Raw genomic sequence first — 27,045 nt, 5'->3', positions numbered from 1 at the left:
GAAAGCTGTTGATTGTCACTCTAAGAGCCTCCCTGACTATAATCTTTAAGGACAAATATTATGTCTTACTTTTATTTATATTCCCAGGACTACACACACTGCAGACACTCAATACATTTTAATGAATAAAGGATTGAATGACCATGTGGGATGGTTATTATGAAAAGGGTTGGAGGACAGTTTTCATTACATGCATCAAACTGGAGATATGAAACCTATTAGGTGCTAAAAGATGGAAAGTCTTACAATTTCCTGGCTAAACTGAGACTTCCTGTAGTATCACTTCTCCCCAGAGTGCCTCCTGACCCTGAACAGTCTCCTCATGACATTTTTCACCTCACTGTTCCTCAGCATGTAGATCAGAGGGTTCAGCAAGGGTGGCATCACAATGTTGAAGAGGATGACAAGTTTTTCAGCAGCCAGGGTGATAGAGGGATGGATGTATGTGAACATGGTAGGCACAAGGACCAAAAGGACAGTGAGGATGTGTGACCCACATGTAGACAGAGCCTTGCGCCAGCCCTCAGATGACCTGCTTCTCAGGTTCAGTAGGATGACCAGGTAGGAGATGATGAGGATAAGGAAGGAGACCAAAGAGATCATGCCACTGTTGGCCACCACAATGAGCCCCACTACATAGGTGTCCACACAGGCCAGCTTCAGCAGGGGGTGGATGTCACATAAGAAGTTGTCTATCACATTGGGCCCACAAAAGGGCAGCTGAACCATGAGGAGTGTCTGCAGGATGGAATGCAGGAAACCAGCCACCCAGGAAGCTTCCACCAGTAGAGCACGTTTCCGCCGATCCATGATTGTTGCGTAGTGCAGGGGACTACAGATGGCCACATAGTGATCATAGGCCATGGCCATGAGGAAGAAGATCCCTGTGCCACCAAAGAAGTGTGCAAAAAGAGCTGGGCCATGCAGCTATTGAATGAGATGGCCTTGTGCTCCACCAAAGTGTCAGCGATCATTTTGGATGTGGTAGCAGATGGATAGTTCATGTCTGCAAAAGACAGATGGCTGAATAAGAAATACATGGGAGCACTCAGGGTTTTTGGCATTGATGGTGAAGATGACCAGAAGTTTCCCCAAGAGAGTGAGCACATGGAAGAGGGGCAAGAGCACAAAGCATGCATTCTGCATCTCCCGGCTCTGGAAAAGGCCAAACAAATCAAAGTCACTTACGTTGTTCTTGGTGCCCATGGATTCTCTGTCCAGAGCACTGAGGAAGTGGTTGGCTTTGCAAGAATGCAAATTATATGATATAAAAAGTTTCCCAAATCCAGGGACTCAAACACACTGTACTCAGGTCCCAGCTGTGCCATATATTAACTGTGATCTTTGACCAATCAATGAACTTTTCAGGACTTCAGTTTCTAAATTAAAAAAAAGATAAGGATTCCTTTACATTCCTCTGTGTCTCCATCACACCTGTCACACCAGCTACATTTCATCATGCTGCTTATTACATTGTTCTGTAATTGTTTATTTGACTGTCTACTCTCCCCACTATTCTGTGGTTACTTGAAGGCAGGGCCCTAATTTCTAGTGCTGAGCTAATGCTAGTTCAATGTCTGGTACACAGTATGCATTCAGTAAACATTTGTAGGGTACAGAATGAATGAAAACCTGTCCTGTCTACCTCAACATGTTCAAAACTGAACTTCAATCTTCCCCCAAAACATATTCTTCTGGCAGGCTTCTATCTCAGCTGGTTGTATCTCTGACCTTAGGTTGCTCAGACTAAAAATCTTGGAGTCATCCTTGATTCCTCTTTCTTGCATATCTAATCCACTAAGTAATTCTTTTGTCTTTACCTTCAAAATGTAGCCAGAACCTAACTATTGCTCACCCCCTCCACAGCTACCACCCTGGCCTGAGCCACAGTCACCTCTCACTTGCTTCCTAACCACTCTCCCTATTCACCTTTACTGCACAGCCACCCTCAGTCTCTTCTCACCACAGCAGCTAGAGTGCTCTTTCCAAGCCCCGCAAGAGTTCCCCAATCCATTCAGTGTGAAAATCAGAGTCCTTACCACAACAACTGGGGTCGTACATTATCTGGTCCCCATTGACTCTCTAAATTCGTCTTCTCCCATCCCCCCTCCCTTGTTCACTGCTTCACAAGCACGCTGGCTCCTTTAAGAGTCATCAAACACTGAAGCACCCTATAATGTTCATTTTTGCACCCCTTGTTCCTTCTGCCTGGAATGTTCTTCCCCTGGATATCTACTGGTTAATTCCCTCACCTCCCTAAAATTTTGTGCAAATACCATTTTCTGAATGAGGCTATTTTGTCTACCCTATTTAAATCTGCAAACACTCAGCACACCCTCAGTGCCCCTTACCCTGCTCTGGTTTCTCTCTTTTCCATAGCACAGATCAGCTTTGGACATATTATACAATTAACTTATTTATTACATTTATATGTCATTTTCTTTCTGCCCTACTAGAATACCAGATACACAAGTCAGTAATCATTATCTTTTTGTGCTCTGAGGCATCCCAAAAGCACAGAACACTGCCTAGTACATAGTAGGTGCTTGATTATTTCTTGAATACATGGATGAATGAATGATAGTTATGGAGGGTCAAAAATAATGACAACTAAATGTGTATAGGACTTTACAATTGCACATAATCTCATTACATTGAGCTATTATTCAATGAGCACCTAATATGTGCCAGATACTGGCTAAACTCCTTGCATGTAGTAGCTAAAATCCACAGCACTATTTTGGGAAATGCACACTGTTTATTCCCTCATTTTACATAGGCAATACCTAAAACTCACAGAGTGATGTGCTCAAGGTCAAACTGTCAGGACTATCACCCATAACTCTTTCTGTTATACCACAGCCAAAATATAGTCTGCAGAAAGCATTTTGTTATCAAGAAGAGTGAGGTTATATGCAAATGTTTGCCCTGGACCATGTATAAATCAGAACACACAGATCTCAGCCAGACCCCAGAAAATAATGAAAGTATGCTGAAAAAATGATTAAATAAATGAATAAACAAATGTCCCTGATGCTCAGTAACTTTGTGAATAAATTAACATAGGATAAATAATTTCTATTAAAATTAAAGATTGTTCAACTGCCCCTTATTTGCCCCGAACAATATCAAATGCCTTCCTCAACAAGACTGCTTTGAGGATAAAAATGTAGGAAAAAACATGAGATGTTGACATTAGGAAGTTGGGCTGCAGGCTTTTTCTTCTGGATACACTGACCAATAAACCTGGAAAGCTATGGTAAGTTCTACTGAGTATATCAGCAATAACTGGAGGATGGAGGAGGGTTATGAGTGGTTAGTCGTGAAGAGCACATTAGTAGAAAAGAGAGCAAAAGAAATGAATCCCCTAGGGCTGTGTTTGAGCAATTCTTGTATCATAACCATTTTGGTATTGTGGTTGATAAAAAATCAAATAACATTTGTCAATAAGACAGGAAGAAGAAAGTAAAGGGGATCCTGCATCTTATGCGTTATAAGGGTTCAGATAATCTCCAGGCCCTGCAACTCCAGGAAAATTAGGACTTGGAAAGGGTTCACAGAAGACAGAGCAGAAGAATAAATATGCCTGGGGCATAGACCCATGAGGATGGCACAAAGGTTGCACACAGAGGAACCAAGTTAAGGTGTAGCTGAAAGTCAGAAGAACAATAAGCAGTGGCAGTACCAGAGGCAGGAACAAGGAAATAATTGACATCTACAGGGACATTTTCCCAGGCTTATTAAACATTTTCTCTCCCCCAGAAAGTCCCAGCAGAAAATCTATCATTTTAGAGAGAAATTCTCTTTCTATACTCTCCTAAGATACATGGATTCTGAAAATGGCCTATAGGATGGTTTATGTGCAGGATAGAGAGCTGGGATAGTCCTAGACATAGTGACCAGACCCTGCCATTAAAGGAGAGATGCTACAACCAAAAACAATATAATCATTTTGTATACCCCCCAAAGACTTTGGTAACTGATGAGTGACTTAAAAGTTATTTCATGAAATGGAAATCTTACCACATTTTGTTTTTGTTTGGTCTTACAGTACATGCAAAACATGCACATTATGGAAATTAAGGAAATTAAGGAAAATTATATTCAAACTAGCCTGAGAGATTATTCAGAGAGCAGAAGAGGACCACATAAGGCCCAGCTCATCTGGGCTTCATCCAGGAAAGTGGGGAGTATGTGACAGGCTTGCTCCCTAAGAACTACCTTTTCCTTTTCTGTCACCTCTGCTCTTCTTATTAATTCCTCTCCCAGATGTCCCTCCTCACCCCCATTCTCACTATCTCTTCCACTAAGCTTCTAGCAATTACCTCCTCTGTCCCCACAATGCTGCATTAATTAGAAGCATGGCCAGAGAAGTGACTAGCTTGGAAAAGCCTCAATCCACATGTGAGCAAATGAGCTAAACTGCTGGACTCTGGACCAGAGTGCAATGATAGAATGTGGACAGTGGGATCATACAATAATTGTCCTTTTTATGTGGCTTATTTTACTCAGCATAATGTCCTCAATGTTCATCCATTTTGTTGCATGCATCACAGTTTTATTCCTTATTGCAGCTTTATAACTTTCCATTGTATGTATATGCCATATTTTGTTTATCCATTCCTCAGTTGATGGGCACTTAGGTTGCTTCCATCTTTTGGCAATTGTTAATAATGCTCTATGAAAATTCATGTGCAAATATCAGTTTGAGTCCCTGCTTTCACTTCTTCTGGGCATATATCTAGTAGTGCAATTTCCAGGTCATATGGTAATTCTATACTTAGCTTCCTGAGGAACTGCCAAACTTTTCCTCAGTGGCTGCACCATTTTACATCCCCACCAACAATGTTTGAACATACCTATTTCTATGCATCCTTAACAGAAATCATTATCCATTTTTTTATTAGAGAAATTGTAGCTTTACAGAAAATCAAATAGCAAATCCAGAGTTCTCCTATACCCACCATTGTTGACACTGCAGTAGTGTGGTATCTTTTTTTATAATTGATAAAGATTTTTAAAATTGTATTATTAAGTATAGCCCATAGTTTATATTAGGTGTATTTTCTCCCATATACCACTCTATTATTAACACCTTGAATAAATGTGGTATATTTGTTATAATTCATGAAAGAACATTTATATATTTGTACTATAAACTATAGTCCATCTTTTTACAATATGGGATTGTGTTGAATCCGTCAATTTTGGTAGAATGGACTTCTTAACAATGTGTAGTCTTTGAATCCATGAACATAGAAAGTCCTTCCATTTATTTATGTCTTCTTTGATTTCTTTTTACAATGCTTTGTAGTTTTCCATGTACAGGACCTTTACATCCTTGGTTAAATATATTCCTAGATATTTGATTCTTTTACTTGATATTGTAAACGGATTTTTTTTCTTGATTTCCTCATCCTGTTGTTCATTACTAATGTAGGGAAGCACTATGAATTTTTGCATGTTAATCTAGTCTTTGCCGAGCTTGTTTATTAGCTCTAGTAGCTTGTTTTGTGTGATATTCTGTATATAGGTTTGTCATCTGCACATAGTGAAAGTGTTACCTATTCCTTTCCATTTTGGATGACTTTTATTTCTTTTTCTTGCCTAATTGCTCTGGAAAGAACTTCTAGGACAATTTTGAACAACAGTGTTGATTGTGGGCATCCTTGTCTTGTTCCATGTCTTAGAGAGAAAGCTTTCAGTCTTTTACCATGGAGTATAATGGTAGCTATGGATTTCTCATATATGCCCTTTATCATATTGAGGAATTTTCCTTCTATTCCTCTTTCTAAGTGTTTTTATCAAGAAAGAATGCTGTATTAGGTCAAATGCCTTTTCTATGTAAATCAAGATGATCATGTAAAAATTTTTCTCTTCATTTTGTTAATGTTGTGTTTACATTAATTGATAGTCTTATCTTGAACCAACCTTACATATCTGGTATGAAACTCACTTAATCATGATGTATAAGCCTTTTAATGTTGTAGGATTCAATTTGCAAGTATTATGGTGAGCATTTTTGCATCTATATGCATAAGAGAAATGGTTCAGTAGTTTTCATTTCTTTTAGTATCTTTATTGGGCCTTGGTATTTGGGTGATGTTGGTTTCATAGAATGAGTTAGGTAGTGTTCCCTCCTTTTCAATATTTTGGAAGACTCTGAGCAATACTGATATTAATTATTCTTGGAATGATTGGCAGAATTCACCTGTGAAGACATGTAGTCCTGGACTTAATTTGTCGGGAGGTTTTTGATGACACAATTAATATCTTAGCTTGTAATAGGTCTGTTGGGATCTTCTATTTGTTCTAGAGTCCATGTAGGTTTTTTATGTGTTTCTAGGACTTTGTCCATTTCATCTAGTTTTCTGATTTTAGTATTCCATGCGGAAGTCCTTTATATACCTGGTTAGTTTTATTCCTAGATATACAATTCTTTTTGTTGTTATTGTAAATGGAATTTTTTGTTGATATCTTTCTCAGATTGTTCATTACTAGTGTTCAGAAATTCTACTGAGTTTTGCATTTTGATCTTGTACCCAAGCACTTTGATAAATTCCTTAATAGCTCTTGAAGTTTGTTGTGAACTTTTCAGGATTTTCTTTATATAGCATCATTTCATCTGCAAATAGGGAAAGTTGTACTTCTGCCTTCCCAATTTGGATGCTTTTTATTTCATTTTCTGATTATTTGCTCTGGCTAGATCTTCTGTTACAATGTTGAATAACAGTGGGGACAGTGGGCATCCTTATCTTGTCCATGATCTTAGAGAGAAAGGTTTCAGTCTTTCACCATTGAGTGTGACATTAGCTATGGGTTTTTCATATATGCCCTTTATCATATTTAGGAAGATAACTTCTATTTCTAGTTTTCTAAATGTTTTTGTGAAGACTGGATGCTGGATTTTGAAAACTCCTTTTGTGCATCAATTGAGATGATCATGTGGTCTTTTTTCTTCATATTATTTATGTGGTGCATGACATTATTTGATTTTCTTATGTTGAACACCCCCTTACATACCTGAAATAAATTCCACTTGATCATGGCATATGATTCTTCTAATGTGCTTTTATATCTGTTGGCTAGTGTTTTGTTGAAGATTTTTTCATTTGTATTTATGACAGAAGTTAGTATGCAATTTTCTTTTTTGGTATCTTTATTTGGCTTTGGTATTACGGTGATGTTGGCTTCATTGAATTAGTAGTGTTAAAAAGCGTTCCCTCACCTTTTGGTTTTTTGGAAGAGTTTGGGCAAGATTGGTGTGTTAACTATTCTTTGGATTATCTCTGAATGAGAGGTCTGTCCATTGTCCCTTGGGGTCCAAGTGTAGACCCACCAGGGCAGGGGAAGGGTACAAGGGAAGAAAACCCTCTACCCTTTGAGAAAGAGCAGGAAAGAGGCCTGGTCACACAATCCTATATAAATCCTATGTAAATATAACTAGAGGTCTTCTGATTCAGGGTTAAGGGCACTAAAATCTACCACATAAGACCCACAGAAGAAAAAAATCAGAGTATGACTGTCATAATAAACTATGGTAACATATGGTAACATATGTGCTTAGATGAGCTCATCAGTAGATTTGACACAGCAGGGAAAGAATCAGTTATCTCAAGACAGGTCAATACAAATTACCACACTGAAAAATATAAAGAAAAAGACTGGGGACAAAAGCTCCAAAACACAGTCTTCAGGAGATCTAGGAAAATATAAAGACATTTAGGGGTCTTTAGGTCTTCAGAGTCTAATGATCTCAGTGTAGAATGCTAGAGTGAGAAGGGACATGGAAGATAATCTGGTTCAGTCATGTCATGTTATGGCTGTGCAACATCAAACAGAGATGAGAAGAGACTTGCCTGAAGTCCAATAGCTGGCAGCCCTACCCCAAATGAGACCTGTCTTTTTCTTCCTTTCAGTCTCCTACTCTCACTCTTACTCAGAATATTGGGGTGAAAACTCTCCTAATGTCATATCTTTAGCTTCCCTCTCTCAGGGTGTAACTACTGGATGTTTGTAACTTATCTAACTTCTCTAATTGAGTTAATTGGAGCCCATTTTGAAATTTTTCCTTACTCACACTCCCTTGGCAAAGTTTCACAGTGAGATGAAAGATTCCATGGGGAATTTGGTACCATGGTCACAGCATGTGACTCAATTTATTTTAAATAGTTCAAGCATCTCAGTATGGACACACAGTCTTGATCGTATAGTGAGTGGGATTACTAAACTAAAAAGCAAGATCTAAAAATCACACATTATTTGCTTCTGGTAGATTTTTTCTGTTTCTAAACATTAGATCCAAAGATTGACATGGGACAGATTTCCTGAATCATTCCCTTTTTAATTTATTCATTCCACCACAAGTTGTTCTTTCTAAACATCATAGATATCCATCTAAACACCATGGAATTCTCTTGTGTGGAAGCAAGACTTTCAGTAGTAATTGGCAATATCCATCAGAAAATCAGAATGACTAGAAATTAAGCTCAGTATCATGAAAACAACTTGTTTGTGCATTAATGCATTTGAGCATCAGCCAATAACTGGCTGTGAGACTGAGAATTCACTTAAACTCTCTGGCTCTTTTTTGCTCCATCTATAAATGGAGGAATGTTGATTAATTGATGTACAATTTTCCTTACAACTCTAAAGTTTCACTGAGTCAACCTGGTGGTTTAGCTCAGATGAAGTGTTGAACTCAGTGGAAAGCTTCAGTGCAGACAAAGTAGCCTGGTGGAAAAGCCTTGTTCTACGAGAGCCCCCTGTACTCCAGGAGTCTCCCTTCATTTCTTTAGCCCAAGACGTCCCCCAGAGTGACAAGTCCTTACAACAGAGGGCAATGGCTTTGCTGAATGTGAGCAAAAGAGCCTCCAGGTTCAATTCCTTGGTCTAAGGCTGAATAGGGCCTAAACAATATTCCTGACCCAAAGGTAGGTAATTCCTCATCCAGAAGGATGTTCCAGGCTGACCGAGTGTAAGTGGCTCCAAATCACTGTAGTCTAGGGGAAATCACTTTCCCTCTCTGAGCCTCAGTTTCTGCCTCTGTAAAAGTGTGAAAGGAGAGGACTGGGCAGAATGGCTTCTGCAGTATCTTTCATCACTCATGATCTGCGATTCCATGCAGTACCACTTGGGGGTCCTGTGTGGGAAGAAGGAAGGAGTTCCTTGTGGTGTGAATGTGATCTCATAGCAATAGGTCTGTTCAGCTCTCATGATATTATTTTGTCCTTGTGAAAATTTTCCCATCGGAGATCTATGGTATTGTTTAAAATTTTACCCAGTTTGAGTTCACAACATCATTTACCCACCTAGTTTTTTACATGCTAAGTTTAATCTATGATCTTAGGATAAGGGATTTATTTGGGATGGTCTTGGTGGGGAGAGGAGGTGCTTTGTTACTGTGTGTCTCCTGGGCAAGTGTGAAAGGGAATCAGAAATGTAACAAAATACTAGGAAGTCTGAATAAATAATAGCCACCGTTTATTGAGAGCTTCCTATTCTCTAAGCCATCTTGTTATGTATTTTACTTCACATACATTCTTGCAACAACCATGTCTAATGTGATTTGTAACCCCTTCATAAAATATGAAACTTCATTCCAAAGGACTGCAGCGTGAGAGCTGAGAGTAGGTGCTGAGTGCAGTGCCCCCCACCTTAAATACCACTTCAGGCTGTTCTCTGAGAGAGTGTGAGAGCTTGACCAGGTGCCTTGTTTCCTTTCCTCAGTACCTGAGGGCATTTTGCACCTGGAACTGTCCTTCCACTAAGAGCAGGTCATTTGTCCCTCTGGAATTCATCCCCTCCTTCCTCTTATTATGATCCCATAAACCGTCTGATATGATTGTCTTAATTTCTACAACAGATGTTTTTTGAAAGCATCATCATGTAGTCCTGTGTGGTAATATACTCAACCTGAAGACTCAATATGATGTTTGTGTGTGTCTAAGAGATTTGGCATTTTATTGAGAGTTGGATAATTTCTGCCTAAGTATCCCTGGATGATAGAGAGAACAAATGATGTATGGTGTGGAATATAATAATTATTATGACAGTGTATCATCTAGGCCTATGGAAAATCATCTATGAAGCAGAAACAATGCTTCAGTGCAAGGTTGTAGCTTGTGTGGCTATGACCCAGGGCAGTAAAATATTCACTTTGGAAATAATGATCTACATTGTTCATTGCTTTACATGGCTACAAGGAGCTTCATCAAGGTTACATGAGAGCCACACAGACTGAAAGGAAAATATAAACAGAGAGTTTTAAGGAATCCAGTTCTTATCAATCTACTGGTAATCATTTTATCATGAAGCAGGAGTATCTATATATCTGTATCTATATATTATATATCTATATATCTATATATTATATATCTATATATCTCTATATGTACCTATGTCTATATACATATATTGAGAACTTACTGTGAGAAGGTAAGACTTAGGTGTGTAGGGTGTCCAAGGAATAACAAACAGGCTTGGCTCATGAATACAAACAGATGACACCAAACCATATTGAGGTATACAATTGGAAATAAGGTGTGATGATTTCTGTGTTTCCAAGTATAGGTGCTAGAACAATTTCTTAGTTTTATATTCAATTCTGTTAATATTTATTGAGCACTACTGTGTGATTACAGAGATGAATAAAGTAGGTAAGGGAGACAGAGAAATACTAATTTTAATAAACATATTAAATATTCCATAGAAAATGTGTATTGCATGAAGGAGAATTGGCTGTGAGTGGAGTGATAGGTGATGTTTAACCTGAGAACTAAAGGAAGAGTAAAAGCAAGGTGTGCACACAAAGTGGAGGGCAAAACATCAGCAAAGGCATGGAGATGTGAGAGCAAGTTGGAAGACTGAGAAATAGTTCAAGTGGATGAAGTATAGGTTCAGGGGAGTGAGAACCATTGAATCTGGAAAGATGAACAAGGGTTTTCATGCCATGCTAATGATACAAGACTTCATCTTGTAGGAAATGCAAATGTATGGCTGGATCAGATTTGCATTTTAGAAGTAAATAATAAACATACTTTATATTTATTAAGTGCTCATGATGAGCTGAACACTGTGTGCCTTTTTGCACTGAACAGAATGATCACTTCATTTAATTTCCAGAGTTGAGTGCAGACCTAAATGGATGAGAGTTGAAGCCACAAAGGAAGGCTTCATAAGCAATGGGCATGAGTGAGTGGGCAGGAGTTAGAGAGGATTCAGGGATGATGGGCACATCAGGTAATGTGAAAAGTACAAGGTATGCTCTTTTGCTGGGAATGAACTTGTATTCAGGAGTTTGGAAGGAGATCTCAAGAGATTTGAGGTTATATTGTTCTTAGTGGTCATTAAGGTTGGTTTGAAGGGGCCTGGGCAAGTATTGTGGAGAATCATAAAGGTCAGGTAGAGGACTTTAGGTGTGATTGCCAGGCAACAGGGAGACAGAGGTGATTTCTGAGTGATTCAAGCAGGGGGAGAGTGAGGGAGAATGTCTAACTCCAGTTGCAGAATAAATTGGGGGTTGAAGGCTGGCACACTAGAAGACAGATGGGGCATCTAAGGCACTGCAGTAATCCTCACAGGAGCTTATAGTCATGCCTGAAGGTGAGGTTGCAGGAAGACAGAGGAAAGAACTAGTAAAATAGAAAGGAAGAGTAGCTTGTATTAATATGGGAAGCAGATGAGAGGCATGAGTTAGAGGTGACTAATATTTCAGGCTTAGGGATAAGGAGCGAGATAATGCTGTAGTTAGACCTTGTTGTGACAGGTGCAGTGTCAGGTCATCCCTCAGGAGATAATGACTCACTACCTGCAGCTCTATGTTCTGGCTTAATCCCTGGAGTTGTGAAGAAAAGGGAAATACCTATGTGTCACACTCTCCTCTGTATCTCGGTCTTTCATTTCCAGAGTGATGGGACCAAACCATTCCCATTAACTTGGGGTTTCCTGTAATACTCTGGTTTTCTATGGAAAAAGCAAAATAAATGAACCTGGATATGTTTTTGCATTAGCCATGGGTCTTGATGTCATTTCTGTAAAGCACTGGAATGACTAACCACTTTCTACCCTGGAAGAGATGTGGTCACTTCCCCTCTCTTTCCTTTGCATAGACTTGGGTTTCAGCCCTGGCTCCACCACTCATGAGATGTGTTTCTTTGAGAAAGTTAATTAACCTTTCAGCCTCAGTTTCCTTATCTATCAATTATCCACCTCAAAGTATTAAAATTAAACATGAGGATGATTGTTTTATTCAGCACATAAAGGTGCTGAATAAAAGACAGCAGCATGTGAGGTTGTGTGCTTGTTGGGATGACAATGAAAATGCTGATTACCAAGTTAACCATTAAACCAAGTTTTAATTTCCTGCAGACTAGACTATTTCCCAGTCTTCTTAGGTTGTTTTTGATGCCCTCTAATTTCCCTTCATCTGATCCAATCAGCAAGCCCCATCTTGCTTCTTCCCTCCCAATAGGTTGCTCTTTGGTGTCCTTCTTTTAATCTATTCAATCCACTTTCTTTTCCAGTTTCTATCAAGGCAAATTACTGAAGATAATCTCAGATTTTCGTTTTGTACATCTTTTCAAGTTTTCACCATGATAGAAATTTGGGGGTATATAATCTATTTTCAGGTTGGAAGCACAAGTAGAAGAAGGAAAACTGAAGCATAAAACAGATTATTTAAAATAATTTTAAAAGTGGAGAAAATCTTGAGTTATTATTTTATCTCATTTCACAAGTGTGCTCTTTAATAAATGTGATATGTCCTCATCACCTAGGCACAGGGCCAGAGCCTGATAAAACATTTGGTGAAGGAAATGAATTAAAAAATCCCTACCTTCTGTTAGGTGTTTGCTGGTGGACAACAAACATTAACACAGAAACAAGGAAAGCTGTGCATACCCATGCATTACGTTGAAACTATTGTTTGATTGTGAGCTTTACTCTGATCAACTTCTTTATGTCTGCTTCACTTTTGGGTGTCAAAATTTTCTCAAAATATTTGTAAAAGTTCATGAGGCCATGGAATTGTGTAACGTTATAGGGCCTGAGACCATACAGAAACTTAGATAGTTCAAGTAAAAAAATATATAAAAGAGATTCTACAGAATTGAAGAAGTTTCTATGAAAATGACATTCTTAAGGGTTAAATGGAGGAAACAATAAATCAGGGAAGTTCCCTTTTGAATATCTTAAGGCAAAAGCTTGATGAGAAAATATTGTGATTGGGAGAAATGTCAGCAATTAATGTGGATGATTTTTAGTGCTGAGATTTTTTTTTCATTGTGGTGTACGTGAAATAATGAATGAGTTGGGATAAAATGATCTGGTTCTAATTTTCTGTCTGGTCCTTAAAGGGAGCTTCACTAATTCATAACCCCCCAGAGCCTAATATTTCTTTATTGCAATATTGAAACCATGGAATTTTTGTGATCTTTCTTGAATAGTATCTTGCAAAAAGCAAACTGTTGAGCACTGAATGAATAAATTTTATGACTAAATAAACAAACAAATCAGTGAGATAATACATGTGAAAGGTTTGTATAAACTTGCAATGCTGAACAAACATGAAGGATATGTGTTATGATTGGATCTTTTTCTGTCACAGGGATCTTCTATGAATCATCATCCCCAAATGGAATCCATGGCCAGTAGAAATAATGTGATTGAGTTCATTTTTAGTGGTCTTTTCCAGGATCCAGGGGTGCAGAGGGTGTGCTTTGCAGTGTTTCTTCCTGTGTACCTGGCCAAGGTGGTGGGCAATGGCCTCATCATCCTGACAGTCAGCGTCAGCAAGAGTCTGCATTCCCCCAAGTACTTCTTCCTTAGCTACCTGTCCCTGTTTGAGATTAGTTACTCCTCTACAATTGTCCCTAAATTCATCACAGACTTACTTGCAAAGATCAAGTCCATCTCCCTGGAGGGCTGTCTGGCTCAGGTGTTCTTCTTCCATTTCCTTGGGGTCACTGAGATCTTTTTGCTGGTGGTGATGGCTTATGACCACTATGTAGCCATCTGCAAGCCTCTTCATTATATGACCATTATGAGCTGTGAATTGTGCCATGTACTAGGTGCTGGTTCCTGGCTGGGGGGCTTTTTACAGTCCATGATTCAGATTCTCATCACCATCCAATTGCCCTTCTGTGGCCCCAATGTGATTGACAACTACTTCCGTGACCTCCAGCCATTATTCAAGCTTGTCTGCACCAACACCTTTATTCAGGGGTCACTGTAATGGCCAACAGCTTAATTGCCCTGTGCTCCTTCTTCATCTTGGTGTCCTCCTATATCATCATCCTGGTCCACTTGAGGAACCATTCTGCAGAGGGGAGGCATAAAGCCTTCTCCACTTGTGCCTCCCACATCACAGTGGTTATCTTGTTCTTTGGACCTGCCATCTTCCTCTACATCTGACCCTCCTCCACCTTCACTGAGGACAAACTGGTGGCCGTGTTCTACATGGTGATTACCCCCATGCTGAACCCCATCATCTACACACTCAGAAATGCAGAAGTGAAAAACACCATGAGGGGGTTGTGGGGATGAAAGTGAACTCAAGGATATAGTGAACATTGGAAAGTGGTAAATCTAATATATGTGTAATTATTCTATCTCCTTAAATGGATTTTAATTCAGTAGGATATTAAAAAACCCTCAGAAACAAATATAAGGAATTAATCTTACTTCTGTTGTGATTTTTCTTAGAAACCAAAGACTCCCTGGTATCCTGGTATATTGTTCCAAGGACTGAGTTTAGATGGTCTTGCTGGATCTTAGGAAACCTGACTCCATGCTATACACCAATATCATAGGATTGGGCACTATAATGATTAAAACCATGTGCAAATGTGAAGGCAACATTTAGGCAAATGTGAAGGAGAACATTTTTGCAAATGTTTTTGTAGGCTAAAATTCCTCTTCCTCTGACCACATGTTCTTCCTTCCTTTTTTCTTCCTTCCATCCACCTTCTCTTTGTTCAACTCCCACTTGAAAACAATCAGTTTTTCATTAAAACAAAATATACCCACCAGTAGAATTATCTGGTGATATTTTTTGGAGGAGTGTCCAATATGTTGTTTTGCTTCAAAGTGGGGAAGTATGTCTCTAAAACTTGCATCCAGGGATTTTTATGTTCTTCTGTTTTGCTCTCAACATCTTTGCCATAGACCATCTGATCATGAATACTAGAAAAGTCCCTGGAAAATTTCAGCTTTTTGACATTTTGGCCCAAAGATCAGTGCTTAAATCTCTCTGGGATCTCTCTCCATGTAAGCCATCCAGAAATAACCTAATATTCCAAATAACAAATTTGGTCCAATTGAACATCATGGTGGTGTAGCTCTGGAATCTTTGTATTAGTAGCAGACAGACAGAGCAGTATTTCTCAGGTCTCTATAAAGCAGTTAATAGGTTGCAAAAACTGGGCAAGTGCTGAATTAAGAGTTAGGCAAGTTTAAACAGTAGGAAAAATCTCATGGCAGCCTTTGGTTTGTAACTCCACTTTTTACTTCTTGGAGGATCTAAAATGCAAATTCATGAAAAATAATGATAAATCAATACTTTTGGACTCATAATGTATAAACATGTAATTTTTGACATTAACTCTTCTGTCAAAAGACTGAGTTTGAGTTTGGCAAATGGATAAAAAGTATGACCCAAGTGTATGCTCATTATAAGAGACTCACCTTAAATTCAAGGATATAAGTAGATTGCAAGTGAAAGGATGCAAAAATTATTCCATACAAATAGTAATCAAAGAGATGTGGGCTAACCATCCTAATATCAGATTAAATAGTCTTGAATTCAGAAAATGTTAAGAGGGAGAAAGAAGATCACTGTTTACTGATAAATGGGTGAATTCAACAAGAAGACAATACATGTAGAAATACATATGCAACTAATAGAAAACCCCAAAATATATGAAGCAAATATCAACCAATTTAATGGAGAAGTAGATAGTGCCAAATTAGTACAGCAGAATTCAATACATCATTTTCAATAATGGATAGAACAACTAAACAGGAGATCAATAAGAAACTAGAAGATGTGGATAATACAGTTTACCTACCAGAATTAGCAGATATAAATTGATCTTTTCACCCAAAAATAGCAGAATACATATTTTTCTCTAGTGCACCTGGAACATTCTCCATTTGTTACATAACAAAAAAGTCTCGATAAATGTAAAAATATTGAAAGCTTATAATAATATCTTTTCTGATCACAATAGAATGAAAGTGAAAGTCAATACCAGAAGGAGAACTAGAATATTCATATATACATGGAAATTAAGCAATACACTATTGAACAAGAAATGGTTCAAAGAAGAAAACACAAGGGTAATTAGAAAATATCTTGAAATGAATGAAAATGAAAACATCATATACCAAAACTTAGGGGATGCAGCAAAGGTAGTGCTGAGAGGGGGAGTTTATAGCTCTAAATTCTTACATTACGAAAGAAGAAAGATCTTGAGACACTTTCAGGGAAGGTGGAGTAGGGAGCTCAAGGACTCAGCCCTTCCACCAAAACAGCTCTTAAACATTGGGAAACTGTCAAAATCAACTGTTTTGGGTTCTGGAAGTCAGAAGAACATTGTACAATATTCATGGAAGTGTGGAAGAGGCTGATAAACCATGGTAAATAATTGTGAGTTGCCCTGTCTGTATGGCAGCTGCCGATGCCATCCCTGACTCTCACAAGCTGCTTTTGGACCTAGTCCTTACCTAGCTTTCAGGTGACAGAAAGAGACATAAATTTTTCTCTTCCCCAAGAACAGGGATGATCAGAGCTGATCACTGATCATGGCTTTTGTATAGTGAATTTGGATCACTGGGTCCCAGCTCTTAGCTGTTGATTCAACCCCATCCCATGAAGGGGCAGAGACAGTGGAGATTTAAAGACACAGTTCTTCTTCAGAGATGCAAGCAATAGTTAGCTGAAGGGCTTCATTTGCTGGGCAGGCCAGTAAAGCACAACTTGGGAGACCTGTCAAACAGAATTTTAGAGCTTTTCCTGATTCCCTCCCCAAGGCTCTTTAGAGGTAGTTGTACCCCCTTCATAGGTCCCTGGATATGTTTTTGCTGGGAAATAATGACTTGAAGAAGTTCTCTCTTGGGTGACCATCCTCCAAGAAGTTGCCCTCCAGGCAAAAGCAGCTGGAAAAATGAAAGGAGTGTAAAAAACTAAAGCAAAATAAAAACAAACAGAAGACATCAAGATTTCTGGAGAGGGAACAGAGGAAAGGAAACTTTCTCTTTGAAGTGGAACAATTGCACAGAAAATGCAAATTGAAAAATTTTACCAAATATCCAAGGGAAAAATCAGATGAAGAGGAACTGAGAAAATCTGATCAATGAAACAATGGTTACTCTGAAGTTCTAGAATAACACAGGCTAAGCATCAAAGAATAGCTTTATTATATGCCATCAATAAAACCCATAACAGAGAGAAACCAACCTTCAGAGAAAACTCCTCAAGACAATCAGATGCCCAGACAGCAGCAAAAATTACAAGCCATACTAAGAAACAGGAAGACATGGCTTAGTCAAGGGAACAAATGAAATCTTCAGAGGAGACACAGAATTTGGAACAACTAATCAAAGATCTTCAATCAAATCTCCTCCTAAATTTAAGGAGATGAAGGAAAATATGGCTAAAGAGATAAAGGATACTAATAGGATAACGTGTGTGTGTAAAGAAGAATTTGAAAGTATAAGAAGAAACATAACAGAAATTATGGGGATGAAAGACACATTAGAAGAGATTAACACTCTAGTGGTATACAACAGCAGATTTGAATAGGCAGAAGAAAGAATCAGTGAACTAGAAGACAGGTCAATTGAAATCTTACAGAGAGTAGAACAGATAAAGGAAATAATGGAAAAAATAGAGCAGGGTCTCTGGAGTTGATTGACAGAATGAGGTACAAAATCATATGTGCCATGGACATCCCAGAAGGTGAAGAGAAGGGAAAGTGAGCAGAAAGAACATTTGAGGTAATGGTGACTGAAAAATTTCCAAATCTTAAAAAGACATAAACATACATACTATTGAACATAGAAACATACTATGTTTTGAAAATTTTTCCTTATACGAGAGGGTGGGGTTTCTTTTAGAAAATACAGTTAGTTATATGGACAAAAACATTAAAACCCCTCTCCACTTATCACATTGATGTCCAAAACTTAAAATAATCCTATCCAACACTTGAATCAGGGCACATGGCAATTCAATTGTGAAACAAATGTGAACATTAAAGTGACCATCAACTCACATTTAAAAAATGAAAATAAAAAAAAAAAACCTGGAAAAAGGCAGAATCTGTTTTCTAAAGTCCTAAGAAAGTTCTATCAATTAGGCCTTGTTCCCTGAAAACATGAATGTTCTGACTAAAGGCAAGTTTTGGTGAGAATTAAATGTTTACACTGTTCCTTCCAAATCAGAATAAACATTAGCCTGTTAGGTGGCTTTTGGTCTTCTATATTCTTTATAATTAATTTTATTCAAATTTCATTTGACATGAACAATTCTTTCCTCTGAACTTCAGTCCTGGTGTGGTGTTTGTGTCTGTGGCAGTTGAGGCAAGCTACATTTTGTCATAATTTAAAGGCTCATTTTCATTTTTCTGTAACAGGCAAAGTAAGAAAAATCAGAACACCACAATTCCATATTTACAGAAGTTTTTATCCATAGTGTTTTCTAGTTTTGCCTAGAAGCAGTTAACAGATTACCTCATAGTTACATCCAAAATGAGGTGGCATCAAAGTGCCTAGAGAAAGACACATTAAGAATGTACATTTCCCCAACCAGAGCCAATAGATTTTACTCAATTCACATGATTAAAAAAAAAGCCAAACACAAAGCTCTTTATAAAAAGGAGCAAAATGTATTCCAGAAGACTTAGACAAAGGCATGAGATGAATTTCCACATTAAATGGATCTTTTTCTTTGTGAGCTTTGAGAATTTTATCTTAAACACTGAATAGCTGAGTGTTTTACATTATATCTAGAGACCATGCAAAAGTATTTTGCTTTAACTCTTACTAAATTTCTACAAGTGTTTAAAAGTCAATTTAAAAAAACCTGGAACTGTTCCTCTCCCCTCCATCACAGTTTTTGTAAGTTACTAAGAATCGTACCCATGAAATAAATACACAGCACAAGGGGAAGAGAGAGGTAGATGATGCAGCCATTTTCTCATAAGGATTTCAGCCCAAATATTTCAGTGCATGAGACAAGGCTTTTGTTGGCCATAATTAATTGCAGAATAGAAAAACATTTTGGAGCTGAAAGTACGTAAACATGAGAGTCACAAACTGCCAAAACCAAGAACATTAACTGTAAATTCCAAAAGAAATGCATCAACTCTGTACCTTATGAAAATTATTCTCACAGATGTTGAATCCAAGATTATTCAATAGAAAATATTTATGTTTTACATTTAATATAAAAATTTTAGAAAATAAAAAAGGGCTTTGGTAATAGACAAGAAACTTCAGAGAATACATGATCCTAAGTATCCTAGCTCCTCCTGTTCTATGCAAAGGCCAAAAGCAGTCATTTTCTCAGGGTTCATCATGGTTATTAGGAGAAAACAAGACTAGTGAAGACTTAAGCAAGGTGGGCAAAGAAGTAAAAATTAAAACAAAAAGATATTCTGCTAAACACAATGCACACTGCCCAAGAAATTTAAGAACATTAATCAAATGCAGTGGTGAGTTTACATCATGGATATTTACAGTGATGAGTTTATGATCCTGATTACCAATACCAAGAGGAAGTCAGTTAAAAACAAGTTAGTATTGGGGGCTGGGTGAATGTGAGGGAAAAATTGCAAGGTAGAGATACAATAATTCTGTGTCCCCCATTCAATCCTTGATGTGTTCTTCTTAAAATATCTCAATAAGTTAAATACCAATTATTCACAGAACTTCAGTTTATTATTAATACTTTTTACCTATTTAATTTAGGGCTAGATGCTGGGTTGCTTTAATAAGACATTTGCTTATGGTTACTCATAATCATCATCCATTTTTCATCTTTAGAACTTAGGAAATTTTACTTCTCTTTTAAAGCCCTGGGGGCATACTTTTAAAAATTATTTTGAGACATGGGGTCTCTTCTCTCTAGATCAATATTTATCTAAACATATCTGCAATGTTCTATTACAGGGAGAGCAAGAGTATTGAGCAAATTCTTGTCAACAATCAAACAGCTCCTTTTAACAACTGACATCCTTCCAGTTTCGGAGGCAGTGTTTCCAGGTAATTACCAATGAGCTCCAGGTGAGTAAGTTTTGACAGCTCACCCATGTGAGGGGACAAACTCATCAGGATATTTTTCCGCAAAAGTAAACATTGCAGCTTTTTGCACTGAAACAGCCCATCAGGTAGCATCTCAATGTTGTTTTTGGTCACAACAAAATACTGCAAATTACTTCGATACTGGATCTCTTCTGGAAAGAAGGTCAGGTGGTTATAGCTTAGATCCAAATAATATAGTTTGGTCCATTGGAAAACATGCAAGGGCAGATTCTAAATATCATTATGGTCCAAAGAGAACTGCTCTAGGTTAGATAATGCCCCAATTTGGGGCAGGATAATAAGCAACATTGTTACACCACAACTTTAAGCAGAAAAGATTCTGGATTTGCTGAAAGCTAATGATCTCTTCTATAGTTTTAAGGTTATTTTCTTTTAAGTTTAACATGCAAATTGTTCAGGCTGAAAATGGAGTGTGGAATGTGTTCTAGGTCACAGCTGATTGGTTCTAGGCTTTTCAGATTGACCATCTTTTTCAAGTTCAACACAACCAGTTTGCTTCCCTCCTTATCAAGGGGCAATTTCTGCATGAAGGCAAGAGGTCTTTATCAACCTGTGTGATCCAGGATAGGCTGCTCTTCAAGTAAAGTTTCTCAGGTTTTTAAGTCCTGAAAACCCTCCATCTGCATGGTGTTCAACTGCTCAGGCAGACACAGCCTGACAGATGAAGTTCCTTGAGATCCTTCAGGTGAAATAACCAGCATAGGATTTTTCCAATTTCAGTACATTTCAGGCATAGGATTTTAAAATTCTCTCAGAAGGCAGTGCAAGGATGGTCTACTACCAGAGAGGAATGTACACATGAAGCGCCTTGAGGTTGACCACCTGGGAGATCATGGAGGGCAGCTTGATCTCAGGGATAAGCTCCAGGCTCAGCACTTCAATTTCAGTTAGCTCAAAGACATCGTCTGGATGACCAATTAGCTAAAAGGATGCAGTTCTACCTATTCCTGGGAATTTTTCACATGCTTACTTTTCAGTTTCTCAACCATCCATTTTTTTTTTTGAGGTTAATCAGTTTCAGTTTGTTCTCACTGACTTCTGACAGGAATATCAAGTGTTTGGAATAAAGAGGATTATTTAGGTCAGCTAAATGTAGGATGAAGGTAAAGTCATTCTTGACAGCAGGGATATTACTCTAGTTGCTTTTTCCTCTTAGTGCTTCAAAAGAATATTGTTTCAGGGAACTCCTCAGCATCCATCACATGCTGTGGGAGGAGGTGAGATCATAAAGTATAAACAAAATGACAAAAATGAAACCAGGACCTTATATATTTCTGCCAAGGATTAGACACACTGGTAGTGCCTATATCCTGTAAAAGCCTGTATATCCACTGAACAGTTGATTTTGAGAATGATATAGCTTAACAAATGTGAGACATAAGTTATGATGAGGAGAAACAAAATGACTTTGACTATTACCTTCTTTAGGTAGACTTTATATATGATGTGCTTCTGCTCCACATGCTTGCAGAATCTTTTTGCTTTTTCAAAGATGGCTTTAGCTTGTTCTCCCTCCTTCTGGTCCAGGACACTGGAAGTAGAGCTTTCTATGCCAGCTGACTCCAAGCCTGGCTGTGAGTAGGGCAATGACTGCTTGCTGGAATCAATGTCAGCTGAACACCCTGAGGATGAGAGCAAAACCCTGGACCTGGAGAGTGTCAGTGTCCTTTCTGATTGCTCTGCCATGGTTTCTTACAGGGCATGATTAGTCCCTGGAGAATCAAAGCTCTTGTGAAGAATGACCATGAAATGCTCAAGCCTGGAACTGATACTGGGGTTGTGAAGCCAAAAGTTGCTGCAGGCTGCAAAGATAAGTGTGTGCAAAAGCACCAGGTAAGGGAAAAACTTAGCAAACCAGTGGAGCTGCTTGTCATAACAGAAAGCATTGATGTAGGAGTACTAATGCCAGTGGAGGTCATTCTGGATTCTGAGGGGGAGTGGAAGCAGTGTCCCAGGATCAAAGGACATGTTCACACTGGCTTTCAGGATGTCACAAGGCACAGCACAGTGATTGTTAACTCCACCTTACATGGAAGACAGCACAAAACCCTGCTCTGTGTAAGCTGGAGGTCTCTGGCCAGCACAGCCACCATCAGTATGATCAGGGTAATGTAATATCAGAAGACATCCCACCACGGCTTTAGGATGACAAGAAGACTGAGTGTCTGCTAAGCATTTTAGCTCTGTTAGTGTAATCATGGCTTTCACTTGTAGGAGTACAGAAATATAAAATTAAATATATAAAAATTAAATATAAAAAAATAAAGAATCAAAGTAAGCGACTACGCTTCAATCAGGAGGTCCACAACTTTTGAAATTTCTTAGAAACACCATCTCTGTGTACATCTTCATTAAGCTTACAGTTTTGAAGCTGCAAAATATGTCCAAATCAAGGCATCATCAGGCCCTGAAGATCAGCTACCAGTGATCCTTGGCTCCTCTGCCACATGGTAAGGCACATGTCAGTGTCTGCTGGTCTCTCCCTTCTCTTCCAGGTTTCAACGCTTTCAGTTTCTTGCTTCTGTGGCTTTTCTAGAACTCGTGTTCTTGGGCGTTTCTTTGTTGGGAGGTTTTTGCATACTGATACTGCCTTTTCCCCATCCCGTAAGCTTTGGTATGTTGTGTTTTCATCACCATTCATGTCAAATTATTTCTGAATTTCCCTTTTGATTTACTCTTTGACCCACTGGTTAAGAGTGCATTGTTTAATTTCCACATATTTGAAAATTTTCCAGGTTTCCGTTATTGATTTCTTCCTTCATTCCATTGTGGTCATATATTCTGTGATTTCACTATTTTTGAATTTATTGAGGCTTGTTTTGTGACATACCTTATGGTCTATCCAGGAGAATGATCTATGTGCACTAAAGAAAAACATGTATTTTGCTGCTGTTGGGTGGTGTGTTCTATCAATTTCTAGTTGGTTTAGAGTACCATTTAAGTCTTCTGTTTATTGATCTTAGTCTAGATAATGTATACATTATTGAAAGTTGTATATTGAAGTCTCATATTAATGTACAACTGTCTGTTTCTCCCTTCAAATCTGTCACTTCTTGCTTCATATATTTCAGGGCTCTGTCATTGGGTGCCTACACATTTATAATTATGTCTTCTTGTTGAATTGATCTCTTTATCAATACAGAGTGACCTTCTTTGTGACTCATAACAATATATGTTTCTATCCTTTTGATTTCAACCTGCTTATGTCTTTGAATTTTAAATAACATATTTGGATCATGCCTTTTTTTTTTTTTTAAACTATTCTACCAATTCTGCCTATGGCTGGAGATTTTAATCCATTTACATTTAAAGTTACTACTGATCAAGCAGGAATTTCTTCTGCCATTTTGCTATTTTGACTTTTTAAGTCTTATACCTGTTTTGACCTTAGATTTTTCTGTTAAGGGATAATTCATATTTATTTGATTTTTTGAAATGTTACATTTTAAGTCCTTCTCATTTTTTGTTTGAATATATTTTATATCTATTTTGATTTGTCATTTCCATGAAGCTAAAATTCATATCCTAAATCTGTAACAATCCTGTTTGATTTGATATGAATGTACCTTCAATAGCACACAGATAAACTTTTCCTGTATCCCTCCACCCCCACCTTTTTATTATTTTCGTTACAGATTATATCATTGTACAATGTATGTCCCAAACCATAGATTTATCATTACACTTTATGTCTTTGCATTTCAGAAGCTATAAGAAGTAAGAAGTGTAGGCACATAACCAGAAACTATAGTTCAACAACACTGACATTTATAATTAAACATATGGTTACCTTTACCAGGGATCTTTATTTCTTTATGCCGCTTTGATCCACTGTCTAGTGTCCCTTTCTTTCAGTCTGTAGAACTCCTTTTAGCATTTTGTGTAGGGCAGATCCAGTGGTGATGAGCTCCCTCAGATTTTGTTTGTCTGGGAGTATCTAGTCTCTTTCTTATTTTTGAAAGAAAGTTTTACTAGATATAAAATTCTTGGTTGGCAATTGTTTTCTTTAAACATCTGAAGTAATTAGTCTCACTGCCTTCTTGCCTCCATGATCTGATGAGAAATCAGGACTTAATTTTATTGGGATTCCCTTGTGTATAAGTCGGTTTTAACTTGCAGCTTTTAGAATGCTCTTGTCTTGGCACTGGAATGTTTGACTTGTATGTGTCTCTTTTTGGTTCTCTTTGAATTTATTCTGTTTGTGGGTTCAAAAATTCTGTTCTGGGGCAACACCCTGGGGTATATTATGCTGCCATCTTGGTTGAGTACTATGGCCAAATTATTATTATTTTTCTTTTTGAAAAATTATTGGTCCTCTTCCTAGCCTCTGTATCCAAGGAATACTCAAATCCTATTGACTGAATCTGAACATCTCTCATATCTACGACTTATCCCATCTCTAACACTCACCCCAACATGCAATAGTATCAAAATCTTCCATCTGGTCTGCATACATGTATAGTTTTTTTAAAATTCTTACAATTTTATTGAAATATATTCACACACCATACAGTCATCCAAAGTGTAAAACAATTATTCACAGTATCATCATATAGTTTTGCATTCATCATCACAATTTTTGAACATTTTCATTATTCCAGAAAACAAAAATAAGAATAAAAATAAAAGTAAAAAGGACACCCAAAGCATCCCATACCCCTTCTTCCCCCTATTATTCATTTACTTTTTGTCCCCATTTTTCTACTCATTTGTCCATACACTGGGTAAAGGGAGTGTGAGCCATATGTTTTCATAATCACATGGTCACACCATATAAGCTATGTAGTTATATGATCGTCTTTAAGAATCAAGGATACTGGATTTCAGTTCAATAGTTTCAGATATTTCCTTCTAACTATTCTGTTAAACTAAAAATTAAAAAAGGGATATCTATATAATGCACAAGAGTTACCTCCAGAATGACCTCTTGACTGCATTTGAAATCTCTCAGTTACTGAAACTTTATTTTGTTTTATTTCTCTTCCCCCTTTTGGTCCAGAAGGTTTTGTAAATCGCAAAACACAGGATCCAGGCTCATCCCTGGGAGTCACTTCTCTTCTTGCCAGGGAGATTCATATCCCTGGGAGTCATGTCCCACATAGCGGGGAGGGCAGTGAGTTTACCTTCTGAGTTGGCTTAGAGAGAGAGGCCACATCTGAGCAAGAAAAGAGGTTCTTTGAAAGTGACTCTTAGACAACATTACAAGTAGGCTTAGCCTCTCCTTTGCAGTAATAAGCTTCATAAGGGCAAGCCCTAAGATCGAGGTCTTGGCCTACTAAGCTGGTAGTCCCCAGTGCTTGTGAGAATATAAGGAATTCCCCAGCTGGGGAAGTATAATATTTCCACATTTTTCCCCTGTCCCTCAAGGGGGCTTTGAAGATACTTTTTACTCTCTGCTCAAGTTACCCTGGGTTGTACTGGGGCTTCATGATAACCTGTACAAACCAACAACATCTCACTCCTAGTCAAGGTTCCATGTAATTATGTTATTTGAGTAAACTGACCATACAAGTTAAATTATATACTGTGCTACAGAAAATATAGATTTTGCACTAAATAGGCATCTCTTCCTTTGGGCCCACACAGAGCAAAAGTCATAAAACACAGTTAATATCATCCTCTACCCTTTAGTCTGATCTACTTCAAGCTTAATCAAGTCTATTTTGTTCATATCTCCAATCAAAGTCTAATCTCCTTTTCAGCTTCTTTAACAGTTTATTCATGGGGCAATGCCAACACTCACAGCAGTGGAACTTTGGCTCCAAGTCCCAGGTGCCACACAGAAACCCAAAGCTCCAGGGACTGGCCATGTCACACACAATCAGCTCAGCAACAAAGTTTAGAAATAACTCTCTAGGCTGCAGCTCCTCTTCAAAATGTCACTCTTGGTTGCTCTTGGGTGTTTGTCCTCTCTTAGCTTCTCTGGAGCAAAAGTCTGCTTTCAACCGCTATCTTCAAACTGTCTCTCATCTGCAGCTACTCTCTGCTTCTGTGCATTCTTCAATGTCCCTCTTGGCTGTGGCAAGCTTTCTCCTTCTGTCTGAGCTTATATAGTGCTCCAGTACACCAGTCACAATAAATGGGTGAGGCCATATACCCATGGAAATTACCCAGAGTTAACACCTGCAGTTGAATGGGTCACATCTCAGTGGAAACAATCAATGAATTACAATCTAATCAACACTAATAAGTCTGCCCACACAAGATTGCATCAAATATATTGGCATTTTGGGGTACATAATACATTCAAGCCAGCACAGTGGTAATACAAATTTACCGGCTTCCTGTGGTGCTCTATTTTTCACTGGCTAGCAAAACCTGGGTTTGTTTTGGAGCCCTGCTTAACAGTTGGGTCTTCCCTATTTCTCACCCAAAACAAGGCTGGGTTTCTGTACAGGGCATGTAGACTACCTCCTGTGCCCCTAAGAAAGGGTCTAAAGCATCTTTTAAAAAACATTTTCTTCTCTTGCACTTTCTGGACTGTCCAGAAGATGGTGGTCTTCAGTAACTTAATTTGTCTCAGAGGCTGCTTTGCCTCCAAGCACAAGCTGTGTCTGATCTGGCAGGGCTGAATCTGCAGGATTCCAATGCCCTCAGTTTGCCAGCCAAAATCTTGCTCAATGTGGGGTGCCACCTGTGGCAAAGTACTCCCTCAGCTGACCCAGTACTCCATCCATCCCCAAAGGCATGGAAATGGCCCCTAGCTGCTGCTTCCATTAA

The 27,045-nt window shown here is 38.2% G+C and overlaps 3 pseudogenes; 1 reads left to right on the top strand and 2 right to left on the bottom strand.

Moving 5' to 3' along the window:
• Positions 1-279: 279 nt before the first annotated feature.
• On the bottom strand, positions 280-1,206 carry LOC119511549 (annotated as a pseudogene).
• Positions 1,207-13,642: 12,436 nt separating this feature from the next.
• LOC119511686 lies at positions 13,643-14,544 on the top strand (annotated as a pseudogene).
• Positions 14,545-20,132: 5,588 nt separating this feature from the next.
• Positions 20,133-22,524, bottom strand: LOC119511327 (annotated as a pseudogene).
• Between the last annotated feature and the right edge of the window lie 4,521 nt (positions 22,525-27,045).

This window comes from Choloepus didactylus, chromosome 16 (assembly GCF_015220235.1).
Source record: "Choloepus didactylus isolate mChoDid1 chromosome 16, mChoDid1.pri, whole genome shotgun sequence".
NCBI lineage: Eukaryota > Metazoa > Chordata > Mammalia > Pilosa > Megalonychidae > Choloepus > Choloepus didactylus.
Note: the sequence above shows the minus strand (reverse complement) of the source record. Positions and strands in the feature narration are given on the sequence as shown.